Source organism: Balearica regulorum, chromosome 1 (genome assembly GCF_011004875.1).
Source record: "Balearica regulorum gibbericeps isolate bBalReg1 chromosome 1, bBalReg1.pri, whole genome shotgun sequence".
NCBI lineage: Eukaryota > Metazoa > Chordata > Aves > Gruiformes > Gruidae > Balearica > Balearica regulorum.
Window position 1 is genome coordinate 59,340,845 of NC_046184.1, and position 16,296 is coordinate 59,357,140.

Genomic DNA, 16,296 nt, shown 5'->3' on the forward strand with positions numbered 1-16,296 from the left:
CTCTCCCCTCACCGTCTCCTCCCGCGGGACGGGCTCGCTGTCACGGCCGCGGCGGGGCGCGGGCGGCGGCCCGGCCCCCCCCTCTCCGCCCGGGTCCAGGTGTAGCGGCCCGGGTCACCGGTCGGCGCGGGCGGGCGGGCCGCGGTGGCGGCCGCTGCTGGTTGGGCGCTCGGCGCCTGTCGCTGGGCGGTGTGTCAGCGGGCTGGCTCCGCCTCGGCCCCGCGCCTCCGCCCGCCCATGCACAGACATGACACAGACACACAGTCACTGCAGCTGCCGCTGAGCCCGGGGCAGAGCGGCGGCGGGCACCCACCCCGCTCCCGGCACCCGCGGAACGGCAGCGGCGGCCGCCCTCGCGCCCGCCTCCGCCTCGGCCCGCCGGGCGCAGCGCCGGCGGCGGGCAGCCTCGGCACCGAGACCCGCAGGGGGCAGCCTGGCACAGGGCGCCGGAGGGAGCCGGCGGGGGAAGGCTGGCAGCGGGGAAGGGGCGGGAGGCAAGGAAGGAAGGAAGGAAGGAAGGGGAAGGGGGCAGCCTGGCACTCAGACTCGGAGGCGGCCGCCGGGCACCCGCACGGAGCGAGCCCGGGCGGAGCGCGGCACCCAGCGGCCGCTGAGGCCGGGCCGGCAGCAGTAGCAACGGCCGCGGCGGTGCCGGAGGGAGCCTCTCCGTGATCGGCTGCACGGTGCCGGTGACCTTCCCGGGGCTGCTCGCCGCCCGCCAGGCCGGGGCAGGGCCTCCTCTCCCCGCGGAGAGTGTGCGCCAGGCCCCGGGGAGAGGACAGGAGGCCGGGCCGGAATCCCCCGTCGCCCCCGGGTCCTTCTGGCCGCCGGCGGGGCCTGTGCCCGTGCGGCTCGCCGCCGGGGAGAGGGGCGGGGGAAGGCGAGCGGGACGTTCGGACGGGGCCGGGCTGCACCTCAGGACAGCGTGAAGCAGGGAGCGGACAGGCCCTGGAGAGAAAGCTGGGCGGAGGAGGAGGCAGCCACCTCGGCGGCGCATCCCGGGAAGAGTGGGGACCTCCCCGCCTCCCTCCTCCTCCTCCCACCGTCAGCGGCACCTCGTCCCGCGGAGAGTGGAGTCGCCGGTGCCGCCCCGGCTGGGACCTGCCGGCTGACACCTCCGGAGCGCCAGGCTGCGGGAACGGAGCTGGAGCCGCTCGCCTGGGGCGAAGGAGGGGGAAGGACCGCTTGCCTGCACGGAGAGGCGGGTGCCGAGCCCCCGTCCTGGCGGCCCGGGAGCCACCCGGGGATGGTAAGTGCCTCGTCGGGTCGCTGCTGCTCTTAGAGGCGAGGGGCGGGGGAGGGCAAGAAACAATCGGTGAGTGTCTCCCTTCCAGCAGCCCGGGGGAGGGGGCATCCGAGTCCGGTAGGGCTGGGGTGGTGTTTTTATCTCCTGGATTTTAATCCCCATCAGATGCGGAGTTGAGACGCTCAGGCGGAGGCACGCTCGTCCGCTCCCCTGGCAGAAAGGGGCACGTCCCCCCAGCCGAGGGAGGTTACCCCGCCTGGCTCGCACTCCGTTCCCATCGTGGGTCCGCACGGGCACTTGTTTACACGGCACCCCACGCCCCTTTCCTCCGGCCGGGATGCGTTCCCGCTCCGCGGGGGGCTCCAGCCGTGGGGCGGAGGAGGAACGGGGCCGCCGTCCCGCCAAGTACCGCCGGCTGCGCGGAGGAGTCCGGGAGAGCCAGGGGCTGGCGGGCTGCTGCCGTGCGGGTGGAAGGGTGTCACGGCGTGGGGTGTGAGCGCCTTGCCCCTCCGCATGCCTGCTCCGGGAGGCAGCCTGCCCGAACGGGACCTGCCTGCCGGCTCGGGGCGAAGCTGGAGTTTGGCCGGGACGCTGAGGCGGGGAGGGTGGTTTCCCCATCCCCCTCCAGCCTCGCCAGCAAGCCTTCAGCCCAGGAGGCTCTCCTTTGGGAAGTCAGCTGCTATCACCTCCTCTCCGAGAATTGTGTCATTTAGATCATTAATCCCTGCTCACCGGGGAGGGGGAATAGCAACTTGCTGCCTCTGTGGAGGTGACGTGAAGTTTGACAATGCCTTATGTAACACTTTTTGGAGAGATTCCTAGCTCTTCCACTGTGCCCAGTTTTGTTTTTAGAAAGCAAGTGATTTCTCTTCTTTGTAGAGCATCAGACAAGCAATCTTTGTCTATGTTTTCACCTGAGTGCAATGTCTTCTGCTTTGTTCAACTTGGAAGGGGGTACTGCTAGACAGCAAATAAAGCCTACTTTTTTTTCCAACATGCATTTTTATAACAGAAAATTAGCCTGTGGAGGCATCTGAACTGTTGTTACAAGGTCTTACCTTTTTGTGCATGTACTGTATGTGGTTTTTATAGCACTTTTAAAATTACTACAGGAAACATTTTCACAGCACTGATTGTCATTTATGTATTCTGGAACATATGGATGCGGGGATGGAAATTACAATGAATCAAATGTTTTTTAAACATTGTTAGCTTTTAAAATACAATTTGAGTGCTAGAAGGAACAGAAAGCACAGGGCTAAACAAAGCACTATGTTAAAACCAGACAACCTGGCAATTGCCAACAGGTCAGCACATTTTATTTCATGAAATCTGGATACAGATTAATTTTCTTTGTACAATGTTTACTTTTTTAACTTGTTCAGAAATAGAAACAGCAGGAAATTAGATAAATGGATTGAAAGGTTGTCTAGTTTCCCTGCAGTTTCTGTAAGTGGTTATGTCTTCTACTGAAAAAAAAAAAAAGCTTCACATGAAAAGACGGGGTAGTAATTTGCCACATATTCTTTAGACTCCTACTGCAAAGGTACGCTAGGGGGACTAGTTTGGGTTAGGTTTTGGTTTTTTTTTCCCATTCAGTGGTGAAAATGCACAGACTATCATAATAAGACCTATGAAGTGAAGGGTTTTTTCCTCACCTTATAGAGCTCCATCACTATACTGTAAGCTTAGAAGAAAAATCACGTATATAAACTCAGACGATGAGTTCAGGACAGGGGGGATCTTCTAATGAAGTCATTCTGCTCCCCACTGCAAATGCAGATAGGTGATCAGAGGTTAGTTTACTTATAAGAACAGAACAAGTTAACAAAAAAAAACAAACCCCAAACCGCTGAACGTCCTCACTGTGTTGCATTTTTTTTAAAATGGAGAAATGACCAAGGTGGAACAGGTATCCTGAGGCTTCTTGAAAACTGCAAATTGCTGATAAGTATTCCAAGTTTGAAATGTGAAATTCTTATTGCTTAGGTGTCCTGTGACGGCCCTTGATCAGCAAGGCTGCAAGTCATGTAGAAGCAGCGGTAACTGCAGAGTCTCTGATGGATAATTGGATAGGTAGGTTATTTTTGATTTTTTTTTTTTTTTGGTCTTTTAATTGCCCGCTGTGGTAGCAGGTTACTTTTCTCCATCCTGTTGATATTTAATTCTCACAATTTTTGATTTCTGGTGTGTGTTGCATCTTTCCTATTCAAAGTACATACCCCCTTCTCTGTTGCTGATAAGGAAAGAATAGCTTGGAGGTATTTGGATGGCCATATACAGCAAAAGATATGTATTGTTTTTTTTATATCTGAAATATGCATGACAACGTTTTTTCTGCTCTGTTTAGATGACATAAAAGATCATAAGTTTTCTCAGGTCTGGAGAAATAGGCATTGTTTTTCTTTGAAGGAGTACTGAAAATAGTATTACTAATATGCTGAATTCCCTGTGCCAGCTATTCAATCTATAGGAATTGCAAAGTAGAGACCTCAGAAAGCCAAAGTGCAGAGCAGTGGTGAATGACTACATGTCTGTTGGCAGCATTAAGATCTGTCAGACTTGATCTGAAATTTCAATGTGTAGGACTTAATATTAGCAAAAGTAGTATTCCTTCTGAATGAATTATTTGAGAAAACTGGTAAAACTAGGTGTTTCCCATGTGCACTTAAATCACTGAACTGAAGTGTTCTTAAGTATAATGATTTTGAAGGAACAGTGCTCCAAACTATTACTTGTGTGAGTTCTTTATTGCTCAAATGTGTATTTTTCATTTTACCTGGCATAAATGATCAGTTGTCAATAGACCCTTACTGGAATACTCTCCTCTTTCATCCTCTATCTGATTTCTTTTTTGTATGTGTGCCTTTATAAGAGCAATCTTAAAAAAACAAATACACACATACACAAACCCAACGAAACCCAAGCCATTTTGCCTGATGTTTATAAACAGTTTATAAAGGCTAATAATGGGTAAAATTCATAACCTGCATACAAAGTCTTTGCACTATGTGCTAAACTTGGTCTATGTGCAAATTCTTATTGATGTTGATGGGAGCGCTTATCTACACCCAGAACAGCATTCCTTTTTTTTTTTTTTCCCCACTGACTTGTATGAAAGCCTATATTCATGAGGTCTTGCAAGCTTTGGTTGAAGACCTTTCATCATCTGCATTAGAATAAATTTTTAAAAAATCCATTTTAAGGATGTGAGATTTCTGGTGTATCTATTTTTCCTATAACCTGTGTGTGCTGATAACATTAAGATAAAGACTTGTGTGAGAAGAGGACATAACGGCCAATGCAAGTTTACCATTGTTTTTTCTTCATGAGTTTGTCTCCATTCTCTCCAGAGTTAGCTGTATTGGTTATTTGCCTAATTTTGTGACTAAAGAACTTTCTGAAAAGTAGTTTCGTGTAAGGAAACGTACATATATGCGCTATTTTTGCTCTGTTAGTTGTCTGAGTTTGACTCCTCTTTGTAGTGAATGTTAGCTTTAAAAAACAATCATTGTTCATTATCCCACACTTGGCATAATCTAAGAGCTGGAGAGTCAAAACTACCATCAGGGAAGGTAATTTTACTTTCCCTTTTTTGCTTTTTCATTGGATCACTAATTTTTTCTTCCTTGTAGTACACCCACCTGAAGATAAGGGTTAAGAAATGAGCTTTGTACCTTGTACGGATTCATTACTCTCTTTGGTGTCACTTGGCTCAGTATTTGAACGTCTATCCTGTGTCTTGTCAAAGCTCATTCAATGCACGGCTGTAGAAGGGGAGTAGCAGATAACAAATTCTCTTTTATACGGAAGTTGGTGGCTCAAAAATCAAGGAGAAAATTGCTAGAAAGGATTATCCTTGCCTTGGCACTGACTTTGAAGCAAAACTGCCAAGGCTGGAATCCTTGTTTAAGTGCCGTCTGTGTCAGAATTAGAAACAAACTGTGTAAAATAGTTCCATTACCTGTTTCAATTTGCAGATCAGACCAGGTCTGAACAGTGCTTACAGTAGTATCCACATCACTGTTCTTTCTGGGATATAGCTACTATTTCCACTACAATGGAGTTAACTGGGTAGAAGCTGTGCTTAAAATTGGCAAGAAGAACCCCACCAACATCTATCTAATGCTATAGCAAAAAGCCAGATCTAATCACATAAGCCTGATGATGGAGGAAGCTGGAAGTCTCAGATGGAGCAGACAGAATGCAGTCTTCCTCACTAACCTCCACATAAGATAGGTACACTTGAATATAATAAAAAGAAATAGATGACTTTTTAAGGATAGAGTTCCCTGTCCTTACACCTCTGATCTCTTGAGCAGTGTTACGAGGAGATAGATGCCACCATCGCTCTACTCTTCTCCCATGCGTTTTCAAGTATTGATGAGTCATTTCTGTTACTCCATGTCTATACCAATTTTCTGTCCCCAGGGAATAGTTGCACATGTTGACCCAGACGCTATGCATGCTGCCTGAGTGGCAGCTAGTCAAGGGTCACATCAATTAACAATGCCTGGCTTTACTGTTCTCCCAGTTATCTGTGAAAATGATAGAAATCATAACTAGTTTTGATCTGCTATTGTTTGGCAAAACTGCAAGTAGCAGTGCTAACACCAGAACCATAGCTTTCTTAAATCAGAAGGACAGCACCCATATCAGTGGGTGCTTTCACGTTCTGGCACTGATATGCTTTTACAAGAAAAATAATAATAATCAGAAAAAAAAAAGTATCTTTTTAAGCATCCCCCCACTTCCTTCACTAGAAATTTTCTGTTGCTTAAAACTTCCAGGGAAGTTGAGTTGTGGCTTTTAGTTGCAGCTTTCAATAGTTCCTGTAAAGTTTATCCCAGAATGTAATAGGTACATGCACAATGCCATCATTTCAGTTGTATCATTTGCTTTTGGATATTATTTCCTGGTAGGCATTTGACAGCTAAGACTTAGGACTAGGAGAAAACTAGAAAACTATATTGTTGAGCAATCTTCACTTAAATACAGAGAAGACTAACGAAGGATTTTGTTTTAGGAGAGAGGAAGAAGAGAGAAAGGGCAGAGACGTGAAGGAAAGGAATTGTGGAATTTAATTTATTTTTTTTTAATATGATACTCTTTGTTTTCTTACAATTTCCAGATGGACTTTAGTACCTGTTTAGGGACTTGGGAATGAATTTGTCTATTTGGAGAAAAGAATGTTTCTCATCCTGAAATAAAAAGTGTTATTGAATGATGAAATGCAGGGAGCAAGAAGAATTGTGGACTGTTGAAATGACGTGAAGTTTCCAGCTGATGTTCAGGCTTCTCAACCCAGCTCCTCCTGGCTAGGTTTCACTTTCTTCCTCTCTCTGACTCCTCTGCTGTACCCCTGAACCTCAGTTAGCTCAGTACTAAATTCCTTTGGTGATTGTTTTCCCTTCCATCTTCAGTTAATACTGCTGCTAATCAATACTGCAAATGGAATTTTATGTTCAGAAATTACTGGACTTCAATGTATGAATTTGCTTAATTCAATATTTTTCAGGCCGAAGGTACTAGAAAGGTGTGTGCCACTGGATAGAAATAAGAAATGAAAGCCAATCATTCTAGCATTATTAAATCCCCAAATATATGTTCTTTAGATCATGTTGTTCTTAAGAATATTAGCTTTCATTTTTTTCTTACAGAAAGGAGTCCTAAGCTTCCTGGTTTTTATAGAAAATGAACTGACATTAACTGAGGCTCTGCAAGCAGCAGTTCAATTCTGTATTTCTGTAGTCTCATCTTTTTTTCAATCCTAAGACTGGTTCTAGAGTGTGACTCAGATTTAAACACAGGGAGGTTATCATTCATGTAAGACAAGTCTTCTAAGATAAAATACTGGCTGGCATGCTTGAGAATTCTTAAATAAGATAAAGATGGTTCCTACCACTTTAAAAGGGTACAATTGCCTGTATTTTTGGATTCTTCAGTGTTGAGTGTACTGTACAACTAGATGCTGTTTTATCAAAGTAGAGAATTGGAGCAATGAAGAATGAGGTCCCTGTAAAGGTGGACATTTTCTGTTGTTATTATTGGAATACTTTATAACTTATGTCCTTGATTTTGGTCTTCCAGAGCTCTTTAATACCAACTACATATATGAGAAATCTGTTCCCCTTCAGTGACTCTTCCAAGTAGTTGAAATCAGTAGGTGATGATGTCATAAACAACTTTTTAGTACTAGGAAAGTTGCGTGTTGTCATTAACTTCCACAAAGCAAAAAACCGATTGGTTTAAAGAAATGATAGAAGCTTTTGGTTGGGGATGTCTTCCTCCATTGAGATTTATGTTGACAAAATGCAGGATGCTACAAATGGAGAAAGAGGGGAAAATATCAGTACTGATATTGAGTCCACTGGAAGATCGGACCTGCTAGTGGCTAAACCAAACTATTTGGTGATGAGCGTGAAAGGGAGGCTTTTGTACTTGATGTTGTTTATTTTATACCAAGTTTTTCAGACTGCTATGCAGAATGCAACCAAACCAATAATGTGTTATATCCTACTACCTCAGAGAGCAACAATAAAACGTACAAGCTGAAAATGTTCGAGTTGCAGCTGTCTTCAACTCATTGTCCAGTGATCCTCTTGCAGTTCAGATGACTTTAAGAAAGAAGCAATGTGTATGAAAATAAATTCACATCCTATCATAGTTGCTCACAGGTGTGAAGAGGAGAGTATACCAGCAGTGTCTTAAGTTACTGCATTTCCTTCCAAACATTGCAATCGGCTGCCCTTTCCTCTTCTTGTCACTATAATGCTAGCACAGCTTAAAGACTGGTAGATTAAAATAGTGGCTTCTAGCAAACTTCTGGGGTCAGTCAAACATTGTTTAGATTCACAATGCAGATCCTTCATCATTAGAACACCTTCTTTCCATACAAAGGCATTCCTTTGGGAAGGATTCCTCCATGGCCAAAATCAGATCACTTTCCAGCTGGTTTGGACAGTGGACAACCATGCACGCTACTGTCTTGCAATGTGGTTATCAATCTTGGAATTTACATCTCTACTGTTGGTACCCAGAGCCTTGCCCCTTGCTTTTGCATGTCCCGCTGGGGCAGTTGGATGTAAAAACTCAACTTGTTCATACTGCCAGTGGTGACTACTCTCACACCAGTGCTCATACCTGGCACCTGAAGTATATCAAACTGCATCATATACTGGAAACATCTGAAATACCATTCAGTAAGCTTAGATCTTGATTTATGTTACAATTGCAATGTGAGTAATTGTGCACAGTTGGTGAATGGGCTGAAAAGAAAGATGTTCCTAACGTCTTTTCTTCATCAAGATGAGCAAAAATAGTAATATCATGCCACTAGTATGTAAGGAACTGAAATTGATGACAGTATTTTTCATACGCAGAATAACTTTGCCAATTCTCTAGTCTTAGGCACGTTGTGGAAATAAATCCATAGGTTCCTGAATGTTTTACAGAGCAGGTTAGAGTGAGGAGAATGTCACTGTAGAAAGATAAACTGATGCACTGCAGGTGAAATGACTTGAGCAAAGTTGCCCAAGTGGTTAGTCAAAAAGCAAAGAGCAGAACTCTGGTTTCCTGAAAGAGTCACTGTCCTGTGCTTTAAGCATGTGAAAACACCACTGTCTTTAGCAAGAACCATTGCTTAATATAGTTGTGGATGGTAAAACAAAGTCCCTGATAATACTCAGCATATAGCAATTATTTTTATGTAAATATGCAGAATATATGTGCATCTTCAAACAAACAAACAAAGTTAACTGACAACTGAATAAATGACAAAATATACCCATCATAGTAGAATTTACAGATACTCTTTGTTGATTTAGAGGTAGTGCTGTGACCAAAGGAAGAAGTGTATTTTACTTCTCAAAAATAGAAAATAGTACAACATTTAAAGGAGAAGAAAATAGGAGAGTGCTTGAAGGAGTAAATAAGTATATCTTGGTCTTTAAAGGTTGTAGATTAGTATTCTTTAACTCTATGGAGTTTTATCTATGGTCAGATGGTGCAAAGAACCTGGAGAGGGAAACTGGCACAGACCACTGCCATTTAGTAGAAGTCACCATAAATGAACATTAAGGAGACCAGAGTCTCCACTGAATTATTGACACATGCTAACCAAGTTAAAAATGTGGCATTTTTATTGATGACATCATTTTATATCAGTTTTGACCAGCAATAAGCAGGGGCAGGCACAGCATCTGTCTGAATAGAAGGTTACTGCCATGTTTGTATGGCATCTATCCCACTGTGCTGCTGGGCAAATTTGTTAAGAGTAAAGGGGTAGAGAGAAATGAAGGAGAGAGACATAGCACAGAGGTAAATCCATATTCAACAGGTGTCTGAAGGTAGTGTAGTATGATACAGAACAAAATTTTCACGTCCTTCTTCTTGTCCTAAAGCTCTTCAAATTTTTCATAGGTGAGGTTCTTTCCTTTCTGTCGTCAGACTAAAAAATATCATATTATACATCAGTAATAAAGATTTCTGGACCTGCAGTTAGTATCAAGAATTCTCTGAAATAATTAATTTTGCAGGGTATTTTATTTTCCGTGTTTGGGTTTTGTTACTCAGTTTCATTTGTCTTGCAATTGGACATTGGTATGTTGAGAAAGGTCCGAGTTTGATTTTTTAATTTTTTTTCCTTTTTCTTTTCGTTTTCTCCTAGGCTTTCATATTGTAAGTTGCTATATATGAAGGTAATATGATTTGGGAAAACATCTTGACTTTTCTGGTTGAAATAGTGGAATTGTGAATATGGTATAGAAAGCAGTTATTTATTCATGTTACTGAAATGCCTAGAGGCCTTGATTGAGAGAGGGCTCCCTTCCTGCTGGGTGAAGCACAAATACACAGACTCTGTGTGTAGCTTGAGGGTACTTAATGGAATTGGAAGGCTGGTATAAAACAGCAGTATAAACACTGGTGCGTGGCTGGAAGTCTTCTGACACAGCAGTGCTTTTGGAGAATCACAGAATGGTTGAGGATGGAAGAGACCTCTGGAGGTCATCTGGTCCACCCCCCTGCTCAAGCAGGCTAACCTAGAGCAGGTTCTGCAAGACTATGTCCAGATGGCTTTTGAGTATCTCCAAAGAAGGAGACTCCACAATCTCCTTGGGAAACTTTTTCCAGTGCCTGGTCACCCTCACAGTAAAAAAGTGTTTCCTGATGTTCGGAGGGAACCTCCTGTGTTTCATTTTGTGCCCATGGCCTCTTTTCCTGTCACTGAACAGCACTGAGAGGGATCTGGCTCCATCTTCTTTACACCCTCCCTTCAGATAACTTATTTTTGACATCCCTCACCGGTTTCAGCTCCAGTGGGCTCTGGCTTTCCTGACTGCATTTCTGCACGCTCAGCCAGCATCTCTGTATTCCTTCCAGGTTACCTGTCCCTGCTTCCACCTTTTGTATACTTTCTTGTTGTGTGTGACTTTTTCCAGGATCTCCTTGTTCATCCATGTAGGCCTCCTGGCATTTTTGCCTGACTTCCTGCTTGTTGGGATGAACAGTTCTTGAGCTTGGAGGAGATGATCCTTGAGCATCCACTAGCTTTCTCGGACCCTTCTTCCCTCTAGGGCCCGGGACTCGTTCAAGCAGATCCCTGAAGAGACCAAAGTCTGCTATCCTGAAGTCCAGGGCTGTGATCTTGGGTTTTGCGCTGCTCCCTCCTCTCAGGATCCTGAATGCCACCATGGTCACTGCAACTTAAGGCTGTCTTTGACCTTCACATCCCCAAGGAGCCCTTCCTTGTTTGTAAGTATAAGGTACAGCACAGCACTTCTCATTGTTGGCTCCTCTATTACTTGGATCAGGAATTTGTTGTCAGTGCTCTCCAGGAGCACCCTGTACTGCTTAGCCCTGGCTATGTTGTCCTTCCTGCAGATATCAGGGTGGTTTAAGTCCCCTATGAGGACCAGGGTCTGTGAATGCAAGGGTGCTTCTGCCTGTCTGTAGAGGGCCTCATCCACTTGTTCTTCCTGGTCAAGTGGCCTATAGCAGATGCCCACTACAATGTCACCCATACCGGTCTGCTCTTTAATCCTTACCCATAAGCTCTGTGTTAGCTCATCATCCATGCCCAGGCAAAGCTCCATGCATTCCAGCTGCTCTCTCACACAAAGGGCAACTCCACCTCCGTGTCTTTCCGACATGTCCTTCCTAAAGAGCCTGTATCCCTCCATTGCAGTACTTTAGTCATGCAAGCCATCCCACCATGTCTCCATCATCCCAACAAGATCATAGCCATGAAACTGCACACAGATCTCTAATTCCTTGAACTTAGTATCTTCATGTTTATTCATGCAAAAAAAAAATAAAATCCACAAATGATGGAAGCAATTCAGATAAAAGCACTGTTTTTGCCAATATAACTGTGACTACTGTGGCAGCTTCTGCTAGCCAAGTTATGTCAATCAACAGTCACTCTTCACACTGTCAACCAACATAATTGGAGTGTCAGAAATTCCCAAAGCGAGAAACCATTTCTGCCCAAAAGAGCGTACTAAATACAGAAGTAAGAGTGTACTGAAGTGTTTGAAAACTGATAGTTTGTACTTTCCTTTTTTTTTTTTTTTTAATTGATCATTTTGTTTGTTAAAATGTCTTTGGAAAAAACCAAAATCTGTATTCCTGTGTTGTGATCCACTAGAAGCAGCAACATGGGACAGTTCTGAAAAAAAGCACTGTAGTTCTGGGACACAACTGGTTTTCTCTGTCAGGTTACATTGGTTTTTAATTGATGTGGTATTTTAAGTACGTTTTTATATCTGACTTGAAAGTGCTAAAATAAAATCTTACAATAGTATGTAACACTAGTTTTTTGGACTAACCAAACAGAAACCTTTAGCAGGATGGAGACAGATCCCACTGCAGCTGCCGTGTGATGGTAATTTATGAAGGTGAAATGCATCTAACATGGCAGGAATTGAGTCATTCATCACAGATAGCAAGAAATCCAAGTTCCCTTGTGTTTTTGTGTCTTTTTCTTTACCTGTATTCACCATGCATATCTGAGTTTGTGATACAACTTTTTTTGATCACCAAGAACTCATTCTATTTGGTCTGTTTTGAGACAGGTACAGCTATCATTTTTAGGACTTAGTAATTTTGATTAATCAGAGCACAATGGAATTTCTGGTGAAGCTTTAGTGGATTGAGCACTGGTATTCTAGCGGGCCAGAGATAACATTATTAAGAGTGAGAAGCATTTTCAGGAGCTGTTTGTAATGCCGATGTCAATTTTTGTAGTGAGAAATCACTCTCTAATTGTTCAAGTTGTCTCAGGTCCATTTTTGAATCCTCTCGGCTTTTACCCAAGGAGCTTGTTTGAACATACCCTCTAACGTTTTTGGTTAGATATTCCTGTCAAAAGTTGACCCGGCAGCCAACTTCTATACTTTTTTTGCTGACTGGAACCCTTATGTGAGTAGATTGTGGTAAGCCAGTGCAAATTCCCACCAGTTACCACACCTGCTAAACTAGGCTGAACAATGGGAGGACATGAAACCTGTGCTCCTTGCTCTTAACTAGTTTCTATTCCTTTCTCTATCAAGTTCAAGCCCGTATTTTTTCAAGGCCTTACTCCAAACCCTAGTGGGAATGTTTCTGCCAGGTTCACAGGGCTTCAAGCTGGGCCCTTAATGAGCTGAACATTAAATACCGAAGTGAAAAACTTTGCCATTCTTGCTTTACTTTTCCTGTGAGCTGTCTCGCTGAAATCCGTGCTGTTAATAGTGGAGTGAGTGAGGTACTAACCAATATAGATGAGGATCTGTCAGAGTCCTGCTCTTTGAGATTGGCTGTCCATCCATCAGCTGCCAGTGTTTACTGTGGTGGAATACTGGCAAGCATACAGGGATGCTTCTGGATGGCATGGAGTTCTCAGTAGAGATCCCAGCATTGATCTACATTAGTAGTATTAGACACCCCAAATGAACGTGAATGTAGCAGATAATGCTTTGTGATGAATCTTTTTGTGTAAGTCTTTCCTGATAGCTGTGGCTAAAGAGCCACAAAGCACCCTAAAAAAAAGAAAATGGAATTCAGCAGGGTATGTAATAGACAAACAAATTACAGCTTTGTATTGAGCATCTTGACTGCGCTGGGCATATGTGCCTTTGGAAATGCAGGAACGGGAACTGCAAAGGAAAAACACTTTATTCCCAATAAAGATATAAAAGCTTTTCTTATGGTGGCATAGAATAACAAAAAATTGCAGTCTTAATTTAAGAAAAGCAACAGGAATTTCAGTTGGAAAAGTATTAGTGTTGAAAGTAACCCAGGTCTACCAAGATCTTTCTGTATACAGTAATGTAGTATTCCTTTGCTGTTCTAGTACTGCAGAACCTGTTTTGATACGTCACTAAGATGGGAAAGAAACCACAGTATACAAAACTTAAGTATCAGCCAGCCATCTGCCCATTTTGCTACAAAATTCTGCCTCTTCTTTTCTTGCTTCCTTTCACTGAAACAATGGCTCTTTTATATCTTAGCACCTTAATATTTGCAAAGTGTTTTTGAAAGCTGAAATGCACCAGAAAGGTGCTAAGTATTCTTGCCTTCATTTAGAACTAATTTTCATTCAAGATGTTCTTGTCATGGCTTGGTGTGAAAACTGGAGGGGATGCTGTGATTTTAAGAATTTTGGCCTTACTTGTTTTGCTGGCAAAACACAAATATATATATGTAAGGTTTTGCTCTAATTCTCAGGAGCAGCTAATGGCTCAGGAGTAGCTTTTAGATGCAGACAAGGATCTGTATTCTAGAAGCTGCTTTGCTAAGGGCAGGCATAGAAGTGTATCTGAGATTACTTGTTATATCTAGAATGCAGATTGGGATGTGCACAGTACATTTAATTAATCTCTCTAAGCATCACTGAATGTCCAAGGTGCTGTCATACTTGTATGACAAGGTTTTTTCTTTCCTATCCCTGCATGTCTGTAGCTAACAGGTAGACTGAAGTTTTGGATTCTTAGGTATTTATTTCTTTAAAAACACTGAATATTCAAATAAAGGAGGGAGTCTCTACCCAGGCTTGGCACAGTTAGTGTACAATTTCTTGCCATTGTTAAACTACAAATGGGAGGAACAAGTTCTGCAAGAACCTAATTAAAACACTGACACATCTGTCTGTCTGTCCCATGTTTATATATAATAAACCAAAAATTGGTGGATGCTCTGGATCTACTAGGAAAAAAACTTCCTTTGAGGCAAAGATAAGTACGGAACGTTATATAGTCAAAATTCTCATCGTTAAGGTCATTAACTCCTATGAATTTTTTTTTAGAATAAATGATGATCCGTAGACAGTTTCTAAGGTTCTTAGTTCTTGATTGACTAGGAAACGCAGACTCATACATGTTATTTTTTCCATCTGCATGTACATCTGTAAAACATTCAGGGGTTCACAAACTGAAACCACTGATTTGAAATAAAGTGTAAACTGATACAGGTCTAATTTCTGTAAATACAACTTAGGAAATTGTATTAGGCATATTGCAGAGCCATTGAGGCTTGCTCCAACTATATAGGAATGTAATGGCATGATGTCTATTGACTTGAATTTTGGAACAGGACTTGAATACATGATCCTGAAAGCTCCAAGAACTGTTTTCTTTGGCTCTGAGTGGTATTCATTACCTCTTAAGTTTTGCCTTCAATAGTTGTCTTTATTCAAGTGCATATTTACTTACCGTAAGAAATGATGGCTTACTTCACAGGACAAATGAAAGACAGAGATGGCATTATATCTCCATGCGTCTTTTCAGTATTATGGGAAATTTCATGTCATAAGAAGCACATTTCCCCCTGTACAAATGTGAAATTGTGTTGTAAATGAAATCTCTTAATTACTGCTCAGCTTTGCTAAGCTTTTTACTTGAGTCAGCAACTGCCTTGCTGAAAAGTACCATAATTTTGAAGCAAAAATTTAGGACTGAAGATTTTAAACCAATTTCTTTCTTCCTCATCATTAAGAGAATAGTGGCTTAGCAGTCAGGAAGAAGAGCATTCTGGTTTTATAAACAGTTTTCAAGTTCTTGTATTAGTAGATTAGAACAGCATGTTCATGTTTTTCTTCCACCTCCTCACTGGCTCTCTCACTTCTGGTTTTGCTTCTAGTTTTTGGACCCCACCTTTCAATTTGGAGCTACATTTTTTTACTAATCAAGTTTTGATCCACATTTTGGATCAAATGTGTCTCTGGGAAAGAGGGGTTGCCTTGAGACTATAAGTGTGCAGTTGCTGACTGCAAAAAAAAAAAAAAAAGTTGATGGCAAGCTAGTTGTTTGGGGATTTTATTTTATTTATGCATGAAAGTGTATTCCGAAAAGTGTTCTTAGAAATTGAGCAGTGTCTGTGTATCTGTAGTGATGTCTGTAATTTCAACAGAGCTGAGGTGGCATGATGACCTGTGTAAGATTTGTGGGCTACTTGGTGAAATCTTTTAATTGTCTGCTTAGGGGTTGCACTGAGCATCAATTTCTCATTTTATCTGGAGTCCAGGTTAAAATCCTAATTTATAATATGTGCAATCCTAATTTGTACTATGTATAAACTGAGCAATTTTCCTTAACTCTAGACTTCATTTTTAGTTAGACCGTGAAATGTTTACACAGTGTAGTCTGTAATGAATGTTCTGAATATTGTCAGTGAAACCGGTGGTGTTATTTGGGAGTGATTATTCCCTTGTTGCATCCCCAAATGTGTGGTGACTGCTGATTGCGATACTTGCCTGCTTCCTCTATGCTTCAGCTACATTTCCCTGGTTTTGCCACTTGTTAATCATACCTTTGGATTGCATGAGTACCTTGGGACAGGCAGAGTTTCTTTGTTAGGTGTTTGCACCATGGTTAGCACAGCAAAACCATGGGTCTTTGGTGGGGCCTGGCAACCACAGTCCATAATGCTCAGTATAGTGCTTAATAATTAAAGCATTACACAGTTGGACAAGACTGGCAGGACACATTAGAAACACACTCTTATCCTAAGGTTACTGAATGTACCTTTAAAGCATACCCTAGAATCTCTCTTAAGTGAGAGGGTTTTTCTGT

The 16,296-nt window shown here is 42.9% G+C and overlaps 1 protein-coding gene across 2 annotated transcripts in view; it reads left to right on the forward strand.

Moving 5' to 3' along the window:
* The first annotated feature begins 19 nt into the window (after nt 1-19).
* The window catches only part of LARGE1 (LARGE xylosyl- and glucuronyltransferase 1), a 286,954-nt gene continuing 270,677 nt past the window's right edge, over nt 20-16,296 (forward strand). For both annotated transcript variants that reach the window (XR_012835612.1, XM_075753793.1), the window contains exons 1-2: nt 20-1,249; nt 3,236-3,322. The gene's annotated coding sequence lies outside the window, so the exon portion shown is untranslated. The remainder of the gene's footprint in view (nt 1,250-3,235; nt 3,323-16,296) is intronic.